General features: G+C 37.5%; 1 protein-coding gene and 1 pseudogene across 6 annotated transcripts in view; one reads left to right on the top strand and one right to left on the bottom strand.

The window, feature by feature from the left end:
- LOC132854331 (uncharacterized) overlaps positions 1 to 17,095 on the bottom strand; it is a 139,708-nt gene that overhangs the window by 46,431 nt on the left and 76,182 nt on the right. The window lies entirely within an intron of this gene.
- Positions 268 to 8,909, top strand: LOC132854913 (translationally-controlled tumor protein homolog; annotated as a pseudogene).

Here is a 17,095-nt window from a genome sequence, read left to right as displayed (position 1 = left end):
TACTGTGAGTGATTCATTACGTGTTGCTCGGCGACTGATCAGTATATATGTGTTTATTATGAACACAATCCGGACTAACGGCAGCCACCATGTTGTTATTTTCATATGACTTTTGACATCATAATAACCTACAATCCTTTTTTATGTTTAAACCTTCATCAGGTTATCAGTTTATTCAGGTGTAGTTAAACAAGTACAGTTGAACCAGAAGGAACCTTTTCAGCTGAGCATCTCCGCCAGGTTGCAGTCAAAGCCAGCACCTCCTAAACCGCCGCCTTACAATCCGACAAAATTATCATCTTCAAGGACATCATCAGCGGAGATGAAATGTTCTCTGACATGTACAAACTCAAAGAGTCGGAGAACGGAATGATGATCGAGGTTGAGGGAAAGATGATCAGGAGATCAGAGGTGGACATCGACGATACGCTGATCGGTGGCAATGCGTCCGCAGAGGTCCAGGATGATGGCTGTGATTTGACGACAGTCAGCGGCATTGACATTGTCCTCAACCACAAGCTCCAGGAAACCAGTTACGACAAGAAGTCTTACATGGTCTACATCAAGGACTACATGAAGGCGGTGAAGGCCAAACTGCAGGAAACGAGTAAAGCCCTTCATGGCTAATGCTCCAACTCAGAGCTTTGCATTGTCAGGGCAAGAAGACATAAATGATGCAGCTCACTTTAGGGTTTATTTTTTTAATTTCATCACCAACTTTTGACTGCCTGGGAATTGGTTTGCTGTGTGCATGTTGGCGCTCAGATGGCAGTTGTACAGGTATTATTTGCCCCCCTTTCCTGCCCATGTTGTCCGAATCACAGAATTGTGTAGGATTTCTTGGCACTATTTTTGAAATAAATAAAGTCAAGCTGCTGGCTAAAAAAAAAAAAGAGGAGGGGGGCCAAGATGGTGACTGAGTAACATGTTTGTGCTGAAGCTCTGCATTCATCTTTAGTTAACACAAGATTTAAAATGTAAAAGGACACAAATTAATAACTTTTTAATTGGTTTGAGCAAGTCTTTCTTCGTTCTTTAGTTTTTCTAACTTTACAACGAGCAGAATGGATGTAGATAAACCTGCTCATAGTGCATTCCATCCGTGTTCAAAAAATACAAGTAAAAACGGTTTTGTGTGGAAGGGCACCTTTAAATGTCAGGGGTTTGAAAAACAGTGTCAAAAAAAAGGCTCTATTTTGTTTTCTAAGAGGCAGGAGTAGGGATAATGAGGTATAACTGTAATGGTAATATTCTGGAAACCAGTATTGATCCTTCAGGACACTTTTTACTAATGATAATTATCATCAATCATTTTATTTTAATTATTGTCAACATCTATGGATACAACTCTGTTGCAAAAAAACTGTGATTTTTTTTTAACATGCTAGATCAAAAACTCTCATATACGTTAGGTAAATATCCTTCTGCTTTTCTGATTTTAGGAGGTGATTTTAATATAACAATGAATAATATGCTAGATAGGTACCTCCAAGGAAAGCAGTTTCTCCAAATCCAAATCTTGTAGCATTTATGGATAAATTTGACTTAGTTGACATCTGGAGAGAAATGTATCCGGATGTGATCCAATACACCTTGTGTAATGAACACGGGACAGAGCGGACCCAAACGCAGGATAGCAAAAATAAACAGGGTTTAATAATGTCACGAACACGGAACAGAGCGGACCCAAACGCAGGATAGCATAAATCAAAACAGGGTTTAATAACTGAAAACACGAAACATCACACAGACAAAGGACAGTACAAACCACAGTAGATGCCGCGCTGCCCAAAGCAACGCGGCACAGTTAAATACACAAAACAATGAGAACAATAAGGATCAGGTGTGATGACAGGGAGGAGCAGACGAAGGCGGGGCAGACACGTGACGAGAAACATAAACAAGTGCACGTGGCCAGAGTCCGGGCAGAGTCCTTACAAATAACATGAAACATGACGCGGACTAGAGACCCGACAAAACCACAGTAGATGCACAGTTAAATAGACAAGGTAATTACAATGGGAAACAGGTGTGTGGAAGCGGGCAAGAAGAGACAAGGGGTGGGGCAGACACGTGACGAAGGACATAAACAAATGCACGTGGCCAGAGTCCTAACACGCAAACTATAGCAATTCCTACCTCCAATCCGTTGCTCTGGAAATTAAATAACTCCCTTCTTAAATACAAAAAGGTCAAGCAACAGATTATTGAACTGATCCAAATTTACTGGCAAAGGGCTAAATCACAAAATAATTATGGACATAATTGGGAGCTCTTAAAATATGAATTAGGCAAATTCTTAAGAAAATTGCTATAGTGATATAAAAAGTGATATATAGCAAAGCAAAAAAGATTAATAGAGGATGAAGTTCTTTCACAACTTTCTGTTAGCATTTAAGAAACCATTGACGGACATTCAATCTACTACAAAATAAATTAGACGACGTACAAATCCAAAGCTAAAGGAGCCTATGTTAGAAGGAGAACAGAATTCAGAATACCCAATGCTGTGAACGCTTCTATTGATCGTCTCCGTACAAATGATACAGCCCTTGATAACCCTAAGGACAGCTTCTTTTTGCTCCAAATTCTATAGTAACTTATATACATCAAGATATCGCGATAATTCAGCCAAATCCTTTTTTGAATCTATTAATCAAAATAAAATTATTCCTCTAGAGGACAAAGACGCTTGTGATTATGATATATCCCTATCAGAAATTCTTCAGGCTATTTAGAGTCTAAAAAATAATAAAAATCCTGGCTGTGATGGTTTAACCTCTGAGTTATATAAGATGTTTGCTGATGACTTATCCCCTTTCTTACTAAAAGTATTTGAAGAAAGTTTTGATTTAGAAGTACTTCCACCTACAATGACACAAGGAGTCATCACCTTAATACCCAAACCCAATAAAGATAAAGAATGTCTAGAAAATTGGAGACCAATTACTCTCTTAAATAACGATTACAAAATTTTAGCCCTGATTTTAGCAAAAAGAATTAAAGATGTCCTTAACTGTATTATTGATGAATCACAATCAGGCTTTATGGAAAAGCGTCACATTACAAACAATATAAGATTAGTCCTACTGTAGATATCTTAGATTACAAAGATCTCATCTTTAATGACAGTTCTTAGACTTCTACAAAGCCTTTGATTCACTCGAGCACAACTTCATATTTCAAGCTCTTACCAAATTTGGGTTTGGAGATTCATTTTGTAAAGCCATCAGGACTTTGTATAGAAATAATAATATCGTTATTAAATTAAAATTCTGAACCTCACCTAGATTCAATTTGTCACGCGGCACAAGACAAGGCTGTCCTATATCTCCATATTTATTTTTGCTTGCCAATCAATTTTTAGCTCTGCATATTTCCAGTAGTAATTTACAAGGTATTACAATTGATGATAGACAAATTATTATTAGCCAGCTAGCTGATGACACCACTTTGTTTATGAATGACGCCTCTCAAATTCCTTTAGCTTTAAGATTGATTGATTTCTTTTCCAGAGCTTCAGGTCTCTATTTAAATATTAACAAATGTGAGTTGATGTCTGTTAAAAGTTATAACACTCCCTCCATATGCAATATTCCTGTGAAAGATCAAGTTACATACTTAGGAATTGTAATTAATAAAGAACAAAAAATAAGATGTAAACTCAATTTCAATCCTCTAATAATGAAAACCCAAAAGAAACTAAATTCTTGGTTGCAGGGAGACTTGTCGACAAAATCTTACTCTCTAAAGCCGAAGGATTGTCGAGTCTAACGTATGCAGCTCTTTCCTTGGAGGTGAATAATAGAACATTAAAAAAGGTTGATAGCATGTTAAATAATTTTGTTTGGATAAAATAAAACCCACTTTATTAGAATATCATTCATGATGAATCCACTAAAAAGGGGGGTTGGATTTTTTTAGATTTTACTACATTAAACAACACTTTTAAGATTAACTGGCTTAAATATTTCCTTAATAATCCCTCCTCACTTTGGAATATTATCCCTAACTATATTTTCTCTAAAGTTGGTCGCCTGAATTTCCTCCTACTCTGTAATTTTATTATTACAAAGATCCCTGTCTAATTTTCATAAGCAGATGCACTTGGCTCGGTCCCTGACATACGAACACAACTTCTCTCCGCACAGATATAACTTATGGAACAATAAGGATATTCTCTACAAGAATAAATCACTTTTCTTTGACAACTGGTTCTTAAGGTTTACATAACCTATATTGCATTGTTGTTGTATTATTACCCTGGCAATTTATTTATTTGTGTTTACGTATTTTTTCTTCTTTGTATTTCATGTGTATTCAGGGGCGGTTCTAGGATTTTATCTTTAGTTGGTTTAGCCCTCAGTGAGAATTTAAAACAAGAAGAGTTTTATATTATATATTATATGACTACATAGTAAGCCAAAAGTTATGGTATTATTTAAAATGGCAAAAGTGGACACCAAAATTTTATGCATGATGTAATGATGCCAGTCTTGAATCAGATCAGTTCATGTATGTGTGCATTCTCTACAAACAGTGTGTCTAATGAATGCAGTCATTAATAAAAAATATTCACAAGACAATAAAGACCAAATCAATAAATGTTATTTTTATTTAGTATTGAATGGCTTGTTTGCATTAATATTTTGTTTGTGCTATCAACTCTGGTAATAAGAATAGTGAAATTTCACTGATTTTGGTTGCCGTCTTTGCGGCTTTCCGCCGATTAACGTTATACTGTAGATAAATGCCTCCAGCTCTGACTGCGCGTGCACGCTGCGCGCGCCTGCGCTTCTCCGTTCAAATATAGCAGACAGATGACGCACTTTTTAAAGACTACAACGCACGCGCGTAAAAGCAATGTAAAAAAATTCGCCATTGGATCAAACTGATAAATAATTTTATTTCCCATCGAATGTCCTGCATTTTAACGTAATTTTTATTTTTTATTTTTAAAGTAAAAATTATTCTTATAGTTTTAGGGTGGCTGAGATCACAGACAGGGGGCTGGAGCCACCCTAAAAAAAGGCCTAGAACCGCCCCTGATGTGTATTGATATAATGTTTCGATGTCTTGTACTGTTTAATAATATTTAATAAAAATAAAAAAATACTGATCAGTGGCCGAGCAGCACGTACTGAATCACTCGCAATAGACACTGAATCACTCGCAATAGACACTGAATCACTCGTGTGTGTGTGTGTGTGTGTGTGTGTGTGTGTGTGTGTGTGTGTGTGTGTGTTTCAGGCCCCGACTTCACCAGACCGTTATAAACTCCACCCTGTTCCAGATCCGCTATAACACACTGACACCGAGCTGATCGTTCACCATTAAAATAATCACACTTCACTTACATTACAGCTCTGTATCAACACATTACTGTGTGTAAACCTCAATCTGTAGTGTATAATACTGGAATATCTGTAATCAACTCACCAGGAGAAGAGCTTTACTTTTCTCTCGCCTTTGTCTCGATTAAACTACAAAAAAAAAAAAAAAAACCTGTTCTCCACTTTCGCTTTCGTACATCCGGTGACGTCATCACTCTAAGAATATGTGTGTGTGTGTGTGTGTGTGTGTGTGTGTGTGTGTGTGTGTGTGTGTGAGAGAGAGAGAGAGAGAGAGAGAGAGAGAGAGAATTGAATTTGAAAAAAAAATTCTTTTCAGTTTTTCAAAGATTGTCACTAATAGATAGAGTAAAAGGTGATTTTTAAAAAGATAAGTTAAAAAAATCATTAAGACAATGAATATGCAAATTGCAGTTTTTATTGACAACACAACACAGAGCTCCTCTACAACACCAGGTTTCCTCAAACAGAGTCAGGCTTGATGCTGTAGTGACCATTACAATATTGCGACAGCCATTTTGTTCAAACTCATTTTTTCGACTTATATAAACTCATTTTTGCCCAAGTTTTAAAGCTGGCATCAAGCTCATATTTTGCATGTGTACTTAAAGCCAAGAATAAATACTTTTGTTGAAAACACTAAAATATTCTGCAAAAAAGTAAAAATAAAAAAAAGAGAGAGACTTTTGTTTAGAACATTCTGTAAAAGCATGAGATATTGTCTCTCTTTGGAGGCAGAAATGACATGATTGACTGGACTGGGGACACAGAACAGAGATAAAAGGAGTGACTGCAACAATACCATGTAAAATCCTCCATTGTAAATCTCCAGGTCTTTTTGTTACATTTACAGCATTTAGTAGACACCCTTATCCAGAACAACTTACATTTTTATCTCATTTTTATACAACTGAGCAATTGAGGGTTAAGGGCCTTGCCCAGGGGCCCAGCAGTGGCAGCAGGAATCAAACTCACAACCTTCCGATTGGTATCCCAACACCTTAACCACTAGGCTACCACATCCCCATTGTTAATGGTGGCTTATAGAGTGACCTCCACTCTGTCCTCACTCAAACCGAGGACAGTGTGTCAGGGTGTGTCCACTCTCTCTCTGAGTGACCTCTTATTAAAAGCTTTAACACATGCTTTGTACATCATTTTTTCAGAGACATTAAAACATGTTCATGTTTGCAGTGGACCAAAAAGTGACCAGTGCCCAGTGGTTAAGGTGCTGGACTACCAAACGGAAGGTTGTGAGTTCAATTCCCATGTCCACCAGGCTGCCACTTCTGGGCTCCTGAGCAAGGCCAATTTCTCAGTTATATAAAATGAGATAAAATGTAAGTTGCTCTGGATAAGAGCGCCTGCTAAATGCTGGAAATGTAATGTAAATGTAGATTGCCTGGGGGAAGAAACTGTTCTTGTGTTGGTATTTGGGGCTCTGTAGTGTCAGCCAGATGGTAATGGTTCAAAAAGTGGATGACATGGATGTGAGGGATCCAGAGTGATTTTCTGAACATTTGAAGCAGACAGGGATTTCACACAGCTTCAGTGATCGGTTGAAGATCAGTGTGAAGATGAGGGTCAGCTGGTCAGGTTTTCAGACTGGTTGGTGTCACACCATCTGGGCCTGGTTCCCTTCTTCTTTTGTTCTTTCTGAAGACCTGGCGCACATCATCTTCACCGATCTAGTGTGTGTGTGTGTGTGTGTGTGTGGGGGGGGGGGGGGGGGTGTTACTGGAGGCATTAAAGGTTGTGTAAAAAGATGATCAGAACAGGTGGTGGTGGTGGTGGTGGTGGTGGTGGGGGGGGGGTTTGAATCAACAAAAAAACTCGTTCAGATTTTTGTGCAAGTTTTGGTGTTTTGGTTTTGGGATGGTGTCTTGTAGTTGGTGATGGCTTTCAAACCTTTCCAGACTGAAGTGGAGTCATTAGAGAGGAACTGAACCTCCAAAATTTTAGCATTGCCCGTTCATAGCCACTCTAATCTGCTTACTCAGTGTGTTTCTGGCCTGATTGTACAAGACCCTGTCTCCAGTCTTTGAAAATAAGATAGCTATTCCTCCACTAGCGGAGATATTATGGCTTAAAAACTAGGGACAGCTCACTGTTGTGTCCAGTCAACTGCATTTTTAACATCCTTATGGGTTTCCTGTGCAAATAGTCTATTTTTATTTGCGTCAATTGCTATTCCTTTATGATCTGTTAAGGCAGAAGGCTTCTGGGAAACAGATTGAATATAATCTTCCAGTGTGTCTGAAATTAAAAAATAGTCAATACATGACTTGGACATCAGTTTGGACTGATCTTTGTTACATAATTTGGTTTGGATTTTTATGACATCAAATATATATTAACCCTAAACGAAAGTGCACATTGCTTATTTCACCAGTAGCATCATGTTTTCGTGGCCATCTATCCATTATTTCATTATTTACACAGATAAAATCCCCTCCACTTATTATTTTATCAGTGAATTTATTTCTAATTTGTATAAATTTTAATTCAATATTTAAAAAAAAAACACATTTTGTTGTTTGTTCTTAGCGGCGTATGAATTCAACAAGTGACTGATCTACACTTAGCTACTTGTAATATTACAAATCTTCTAGAATTGTCTCTCTCATGGCTAAGAACATGACCTTTAAATTTTCCCTTGAGTATTGCGACTCCTGCTCCTCTGTTGCTGCCATGTGCAAACCAAGTGTCATTCCCCCATTGACTTCTCCAAAACTTTATTCCTTATTACATGAATGTGTTTCCTGCACAAAATAAAAATCTGCATTTTTTTTTACAGTATAAAAATAAAGATTTACATTTCAAAAGATTATGTAAACCTCTGGCATTTATTGAAACAATTCAAATAGACAAACTTTAAACAATTGCTTTTCTCAGTTAGTAAAATATTTAAACCAGTAGGGCCATTCATTTCTGTTTTTCCTTTGCAAAAATACCTTTTCATATTTTAACAGTATCTATAATTACAACAACACTATCAACTAACTTAGAGTTCTTCCTTTAACTAAATTATAACAGCAACATAAGACAAGGTTCTATATCACATGTACATTGATAATTTAAATAAATTTAGGTGACTGTCTATCAATAGGATACACAGACTTCTTTGTAATCAATGTAGGCCTTGTTACCAACAAAATGCGCTTGTTTGATTCTTTCTGCGCCTACTCTACAAGTGGCCATAATTTTCTGTGTGCCTCTTTATCGGCTACAGTCATGTCTTCCTTGATACAAAGATGCTTGTTAACCAGGAGATTGTTTGCTTTTGAGGACTTCTACACCACATTCCTTGCAGACCTGGAGAGAAATCTGATGATTACAGGTCTTGGGACACTGCTGTTCTTTGAATCTTGAAGACTGCCGATCCTGTGCACAACATCTACAGCTTCTATTGAAGAGCTGTATTGTGCCTCTGGGAACACCTACCTGCATTTTTTTCTCCATTTCTAAAATCTTTTTCTGAAATTCAGTGCTCTGGACTTTGAGGCATGGATTTTCCTCTTTCAGGTCTGCTACTTCCTGATGAAAACTATCAAGTGACTTCTTAATACTGTACCTTCAATTTGAAGAGTGTTTTGTTGAACTGCCCTATCTGTTTGATCAGCTTTTTTTCGCAGTGAAAATCCGAATGCTGTTTATCTGTAGTTTTCTTAAAGATGGGTCTTGGCTTTTTTCTTTGAACATTTAACTAGTGTGTTTGGGTCAGTAACAGTTACCTCCATCTTTCACTTTGCAGGCATTAGAGTGAGCTTCTTGTATTTGCCTCTTTTCCTTTGCAGCAGACTCAAATCTCCAAGTCCTGCATTGCATCTTTCCAAGGCTAGAATGGACCGCAGCCAAATAGAACCATATGTCAGTTTCAACAACCATAACTTCCAACAAATGCCATGCAAAATTGTTGTCAATTGATTTTTGCAAATTTAAAACACTAAATCTTTTTGGGACGAGTAAACCCCATTTTCGTTCCTTAGCTTCAAAACACACAACTACTCACTCTGCCATCTTGAGCCGTCCCACCATGGGAATCGCCTGCATGCAAATTTGGATGATTTTATTGGTTGTTAAGGATCGTATGCCAAATGCTTATTGGCTGTGACTAATTGCGCGTGGACTCATTGGTGAGGAGTGAGAGGTCAAATGTGGCGTTTTTATTAAATACGAAAAACTAAATAAAAACTAAATAAAAACAATGTCTGGAGTGCTGTTGTAATACAAAGTTTAGCTCCAACACTGAAAATAACACAACTGTTCATGTGTGTTTGATTAGTTTTGGATCTAAACCTGAAGGACAACAGCTCTCCAGGACCAACACTGCCTACTCCAGTATAGCAAAATTCATACACAAGCAAAAAGTGACCAGTGCCCAGTGGTGAAGGTGCTGGACTACCAATCGTTAGGTTGTGAGTTTGATTCCCTTGTCCACCAGGTTGCCACTTCTGGGCCCCTGAGAAAGGCCCTTAACCCTCAATTGCTCAGTTATATAAAATGAGATAAAAATGTAGCGCTTCCTGCTGCTGACCAACTTTATGGAGATGCAGATTTCAATTTCCAGCCCAGCAAACTTGCCTGACCTTAACACCATAGAAAATCTATGGGGTATTGCGAAGAGGAAGATGCGATATGCCAGACCCAACAATGCAGAAGAGCTGAAGGCCCCTATCAGAGCACCTGAGAAGTACCAAAGACTGATCGACTCCATGCCACGCTGCATTGCTGCAGTAATTCAGGCAAAAGGAGCCCCAAGTAAGTATTCAGTGCTGTACATGCTCATACCTTTCATGTTCATACTTTTCAGATGGCCCAGATTTCTAAAAATCCTTTCTTTGTATTGGTCTTAAGTATTATTCTAATTTTCTGAGATACTGAATTTTGGATTTTCCTTAGTTGTCAATTATAATCATCAAAATTAAAAGAAATAAACATTTGAAATATACTGTATCAGTCTGTGTGCAATAAATGAATATAATATACAAGTTTCACTTTTTGAACAGAATTAGTGAAATAAATCAACTTTTTGTTGATATTCTAATTATATGACCAGCACTTGTATATTTATTTAAAAAATAATAATAATAATAATAATCCGTCTAATTTTATTGTTTAAAAAAAGAGTGTGTGCTGAATATTAGATGTTTTTTAAAGTTCTGTTGGTTTGTTTATAGACATAAAGCTCATACTGTGGTATTTGGGTATTAATCTGAGGGCTGTAGCAGTAGATCAGTGATTAAAGAGATATTGTGATATGAACACACTCTGATCCACATGTCCGGTATATATATATATATTCATTCATTCATTCATCTTCTACCGCTTATCCGAACTACCTCGGGTCACGGGGAGCCTGTGCCTATCTCAGGCGTCATCGGGCATCAAGGCAGGATACACCCTGGACGGAGTGCCAACCCATCGCAGGGCACACACACACTCTCATTCACTCACGCAACCACACACTGGGGACAATTTTCCAGAGATGCCTACCATGCATGTCTTTGGACCAGGGGAGGAAACCAGAGTAACCGGAGGAAACCCCCAAGGCACGGGGAGAACATGCAAACTCCACACACACAATGTGGAGGCGGGAATCGAACCCCGACCCTGGAGGTGTGAGGCGAACGTGCTAACCACTAAGCCACCGTGCCCCCCATATATATATATATATATTTATATATATGATATTGTTATGTGGAAGTGTGTATGGTTATGGTGAAGGTTCTGCCTTATCCCTGCAGGACGAGGGAGTGAAGTAGCTCATGATGAAGGTGATGATGATGTGACTTTACACTTGGCTTTCACTCTGGCATTTCTCTTAGATTCAGCTCCATATTTAGAGTTTACTCACACTACAGTGTTACTGCTGTTATCATCACGCTCTTTATTGGTGCTGACACTGTGGTGGTATTAATATTGTTATGAATATTGATGCAGTCGTCTATTGAGCTGTGAACAGTAAGGCTTATTAATAAATGTAATTAGTGCAGTGGATTATATGGAATGTTATTCTTCATTACAATATTTTGACACTCAGTTCTGCAGTATGGAAGGGTAGAGCCATTGGCAGAGCCAGAGTTTTATATGTGGTGTGGCCAATGTTACTTTGGGGGGGGCAATATCAGTGTAAAATACTGACAATATCAGTGTAAAATACTGCAGCGCAATCTCTCTCTAGCACACACACACACGCCAACCCCCCTCTGGTCACTCTGTTGAATATATATAATCTGAGTATATAATAAGTGTTGAACATCCCAAATATTTTCAGATAATAAAGCTTAATCACCAAGAACAATGAGATAAGAAAGTGTATTATAGAAATTGCACAGTTTATTAAAATATACATTTACAAAAAATTAAACATACAAAATATCAATCAGAAATGGCAGAAATTGACTTGGAAAAATACAAATATAATTTTGGTGGCCAATTTACAAACATAGACATACTGTACATTAGAAATCCTAAAACAATCATTAAAACATGTCTGGTTTTGGTAAAAACTGGCAAAATGTTTCAAAACTCATCCGTGACCTCCTTGACTCAAAACTAAGAACTCCTTGGTGATATAGCTGGTCATAAACATATTTATGGTCCTGAGGTGAGTTTTAAACAGTTATAAAGCTGAGAAGCTTCTCTCACAAGAAGCAGTGCTGACACTGTGTGACAACAGAAATCTTAAAAAAGCCTAAAGAGCTCATGCAACACCTCTTTATAAGCTTCTAGAAACACAACAAATTCAAGGAGAGTAGATAGTCGCTTAGTTTGATGAACCTCATGTTTGAGGTCCTCTAAATTTGACCCAAAGGTCTGAGCAAAAGCAAAAACAGGTTCCTCGATTAAGAATGTTGTGCTCTTTGGGTTAAGATACTGGATCTCTGCATTATTTCACAGTTCTTTAAAAAAAGCCTCTGCAGCTCAGCTGTGAGACTGTTAAGCACTTGGTAAAATAAAGCTCTTTTTAAGCTCTCACCATCACTCTGGTCACTATTTCTTTGTCCCACAGTGCCCATCATCAATGAATCATGAAATATGCTTGTTTTAGGTTGTTTTTATGCACTGTTTGTATGCTTATTTTGCACTGATCTGCAACCTCTTCAACCTCTGTCCACAGTTCTCTAAAGTAAACCTCACTTCTGTAGCCCTGTAATGTATATGTAAGGGCACCTACTGGATCCACAGCCCTTGCCAGGTCAAGAGAACTTGATTGGAGGTTCTTGTGAAGTTTGACCACCATGAATCTGACTAGTCTCAGGTAAAGAGCTGCAGCTGCTCAGAGGTCCAGAGGAAGTCAAAGGCTAGATCTGTTTGCACCTGATTTGAAAAAAGAAATCTGATATTCCTCCCTTTCTCTTCACGTTTAATTCACCCTATGCAAAAATTAAACAGTCTCTGGTTACATATGTGCTTCCAATACAGCAAAATTACATTTAAATGACAAATCACATAATAATAATCTTAAGTTTCATCATGAATCTTAAAATCATGGCTAGCTCTACTATGCTGTTTATGTCAGTGTTGTAATGGAGTACAAATACTTCGTTACTGTACTTAAGTAGAAATTTCACGTATCTGTACTTTACCTCACTATTAAAATTTGTCAACTTTCACTTTTACTCCACTACATTTTATAAAATGTATACTTTTACACCGCTATATTTCCACTAAGCATCTTCGTTACTCGTTACTACAAAATAAAATCAGAAGAAATGTATATGACTGCAATAAGGGAGGTTTGGCGAGTCACTGCCCCTAGATTACATTACGCACGTCCGCACGCTCTACGGAGAAGCACAGGCACGCGCAGCGTGTACACGCAGTCAGAGCTAGAGGCTTTCATCTATAACGTTAATTGGCGGAAAGCCGCAAAGACGGCAACCAAAAGCAGTGAAATGTCACTATTCTTATTAACAGAGTTGATAGTACAAACAAAATGCTAATGCAAACAATCCATTCAATACTAAATAAAAATAACATTTATTGATTTGGTCTTTGTCTTGTGAATATTTTTTTTTATTAATGACTGCATGTAGAGAATGCACACATACATGAGTACAAACTGTGTTTTATGGCAGAGTGACCACATGGAAGTCTCATGAATGCCTGACTGGAATAAAAAAATAAATAAATCTAATTTCTAGTGATCTTTGGTGCCAATCAGGTGTTTAAATGAGTCAGAATTCAATCAATGCTGCTTAAACACAGGAGTTTACATTCAGCCCAAGCTCACAGAATGACTTCTGAGCACTCATTGAGTCCTAACTGGTTCTAACCAGCTAAAAAATTTACAGTAAAATGACAAAAACCTTCAAAAGCACTGACACAATCTGAATAAAAACTGTAAAATAACCACATTCATTTTACAGCATGAAGCTTTGTTACTCAACATGTTCATATTAATATTATTGGTGTAACAGTTGGAGCAGATCTTTAACATTTTCTTCTTCAAACGTAAAATGTTCAAGATGTTAAACACAAGAAAAAAAATCATTACAACCAAAACAACATTAAAGAAGTTTACAGCAGACACATGAACATGACTTTTTTTTTTTTTTTTTTTTACAAAATCTACAGGAATTGGGTTACCTTGATTTTTGACAACTGTAACAGGTCCACAATTTTTGTGTCGGGATTATGTATTCTGTTACTCCTAAAGTGTGTGTGTGTTGGTCTTAATATTAATAACTCATCTTCTCTCCACAACACATGTCCATCAGATGTTTCTCCATCTTGTCCACCAGTAAGGAGCTTGATACCTGCTGCTCTCAAACTGCTCACATCACACAGACACACACACACACACAAACAGGTTGTGTAGGTTGTCAGGTTGTGTTGGATGGGTAGTTTGGAAAAGAAAAATAGTTTTGAATAGTTGGTCATGTGGGTTAGGTCATTACTTATGGAGCTTAGGCTAGTTAGGTGAGTAGGTCAGGTGTTTTAGGTTAATGTTAGTCAGGTTGTTTACTTTCGTCAGGTATTTGAAGTTAGTTTAGTTTGGATAGTAAAGTCAGTAAAGTCAAACAATCTGACTAACTTTACTTTGATCAAATACCTGACTAACCAAAAAGATCTGACTAAAGTAACAAAAATAAAAATTTGATAATGTTACATTGATAGTGTCCACATACTGAACAACTTTGCCTCTTGGACCAATGCTGTCAATCAAATTGTTCATTAATCATTCTTAATAAGGTGAAAACCCTACTTTTGCGAACTAGTCCTAGGTTTTTCGCCTGATCGAGACCAATCCAGTGCATTAATATTCTCTGGCGTCTCAATGTCAATAATTATCAAAAAAAAGTTGAAATTTTGATTCATCGTCACTAAGGGGCCCCCAATTGTTCGAACAATGGTGGAGCCAACTGTTGCTAAAATGGCAATAACTCAAGAACCAAATGAGCTATCAACACCAAACTTGGGACACATGTGAAAGAGGTCAAACTGAGGTCACAGGTCAAAAACCGCGGCGATTGGCCACTTGGCCACTTGGCCACTTATGACAGAAAAATCATTAAAAACAGCTCTAACTATGCAAGTGTTGGTCCGATTGACTTCAAACTTGGTGTGCAGTGTCTGTGTCCAATTTGCCTTGAGTGTATGTAAGGACATTGGCGTGTCTCAAAAAACATGGCCGCTATCGGCCAATGAAGTTTGAGCACCAATTAGACAAGATTAATGGAGGCCTATCGGAATGAAACTCGGTGGGCATGTTCGACACGTGGTCCTAGAGGTCTGTAACAAATTTGAAAGAAATCGGCCACTAGTTGGCGCTAAAGAGTTTTTATGCCACTGTAATCACGTAGCGCTTAATAAATACACACAATATTGATATCATTTGATAGGTCTCCACATACTGAACACCTTTGCCTCTTGGACCAATGCTGTCAATCAAATTGTTCATTAATTATTCTTGATCAGATGAAAAACCTACTTTTGCGACCTAGTCCTAGGTTTTTCACCTGATCGAGACCAATCCAGTGCAGTAATATTCTCTGGAGTCTTAATGTCAATAATTATCAAAAAAAAGTGGAACTTTATCCTTTGGCTTGCCATTAAAGGATTATTTATGAAATGGCAAAAAATAATTCAAAGCCTATAACTCATAAACGAAAAGTCTAATTTATACGACCCTCATTGAGCACATGTGACATATGACCTTTAACAATCATGCCAAGTTTTATCTTGATCGGACGATAGGTGGCGCTGTAATCGGCAAAAAGCTGCACACCATGTATTTTCAATGGACTGCGTTGGCTGTAAATGGACTTTTCCATTACTGATGTAAATGCATATAGGTTACAAATAATGGAGTGAGTAATGTGTGTTAATTGAGTAATGTGACATAAGTGAGTAGTGTGATGCAAGTGAGCAGTGTGACGCAAGTGAGCTGTGTAAGGCAAGTGAGCTGTGTGATGCAAGTTAGCTGTGTAATGTAAATGAGCAGTGTAATACAAGTGACCTGTATAATATAAGTGAATAATGTGATGTGCACTATAATTGTTGAAAAGATATATAAACCATGTATTTCCAATGGATTGCATTAGCTATAAAAACCAGTAGATGGCAGCAGAGGATCACTCGTTGGCTCATTCTATTCAGCATCTGTTTTTTCCTAGGAATTTTTACTTAAACATTTTAAAATCATCTTCATATCATTTGTTAGGGCTAGGTTTTCTGAACCACTTTGCTTGTACAATCAGCGCTGTAAATCAAATCATTCATTAAATATATAACAAATATGTATATTTAAAAAACTACTTTTGCAAGTTCTATAGGTTTTTACTTAATGTCAATGAAATAAGTTCAGTATAATTCCTTAAACGCTTGAACCCTGGGAAATGCTGCTTGTTATTATTATTATTATTATTATTATTATTATTATTATTATTATTATTATTATTATTCCGCCCTAGAAACGGTCGTGCAGCCCAAACCGTAAGGCCTAGAGAGCTCAAACTTGGTCAGATGGTAGTACTGGTCACAGTTACTCAGGGCCAAAATCTCAGCGGAATCGGACAATTTGGGGCGCTTCAGCGCCCCAAAACGTGTTTGTCCCCATAACCCCTAAACCCCTAAAACCCCTATGTCCAAATCTCAAGTGCTTTATATCCTTGGAATCCTTGGCTCATGCCTTAAAAAACGTATATCTCCAATTTCATTTTTGCCATTAAATTTTTTCGCTATGGCGCATTTTGTCCGAAACCTACTTTTGTGAACTAGTCCTAGGTTTTTCACCTGATCGAAACCAATCCAGTGCAGTAATATTCTCTGGAGTCTCAATGACAATAATTTTCGAAAAAAAGTCAAAATTTTGATTCAGGGTCCTTAAGGGGCCCCAAAACGTTTGGACTGTGAGGAGCCAGTTTTACTAAAATGTCAATAACTCAAGAATTAAATGAGCTATCAACACCAAACTTGGGACACATGTGAAAGAGGTCAAACTGAGGTCACAGTTCAAAAACCGTGGCGATTGACCACTTCGTGGCGCTATAACGGAAAAATCACTAAAAACAGCCATTTTTAAAAAACAGTCCAAAAACCAAATTTTGTGTTGACTTGTAAGGCAAAGATTCTGATTCTGATTCTCGGAGTGGGTGGGGCCTAACCCGGAAGTAGGCGGGACTTGTCTTGAAATGGGCAGGGCTTTAACCAGTAATTAATTTGTAATATTTATAAAACTAGCTTACTACCTTTATGTTTTTATGAAATACAGCAAAAACGTGTCAGACACTCGG

This window comes from Tachysurus vachellii, chromosome 12, assembly GCF_030014155.1.
Source record: "Tachysurus vachellii isolate PV-2020 chromosome 12, HZAU_Pvac_v1, whole genome shotgun sequence".
Classification (NCBI taxonomy): domain Eukaryota; kingdom Metazoa; phylum Chordata; class Actinopteri; order Siluriformes; family Bagridae; genus Tachysurus; species Tachysurus vachellii.
The sequence above is the reverse complement of the archived record's forward strand: the minus strand, read 5'-3'. Positions and strand labels throughout refer to the sequence as shown.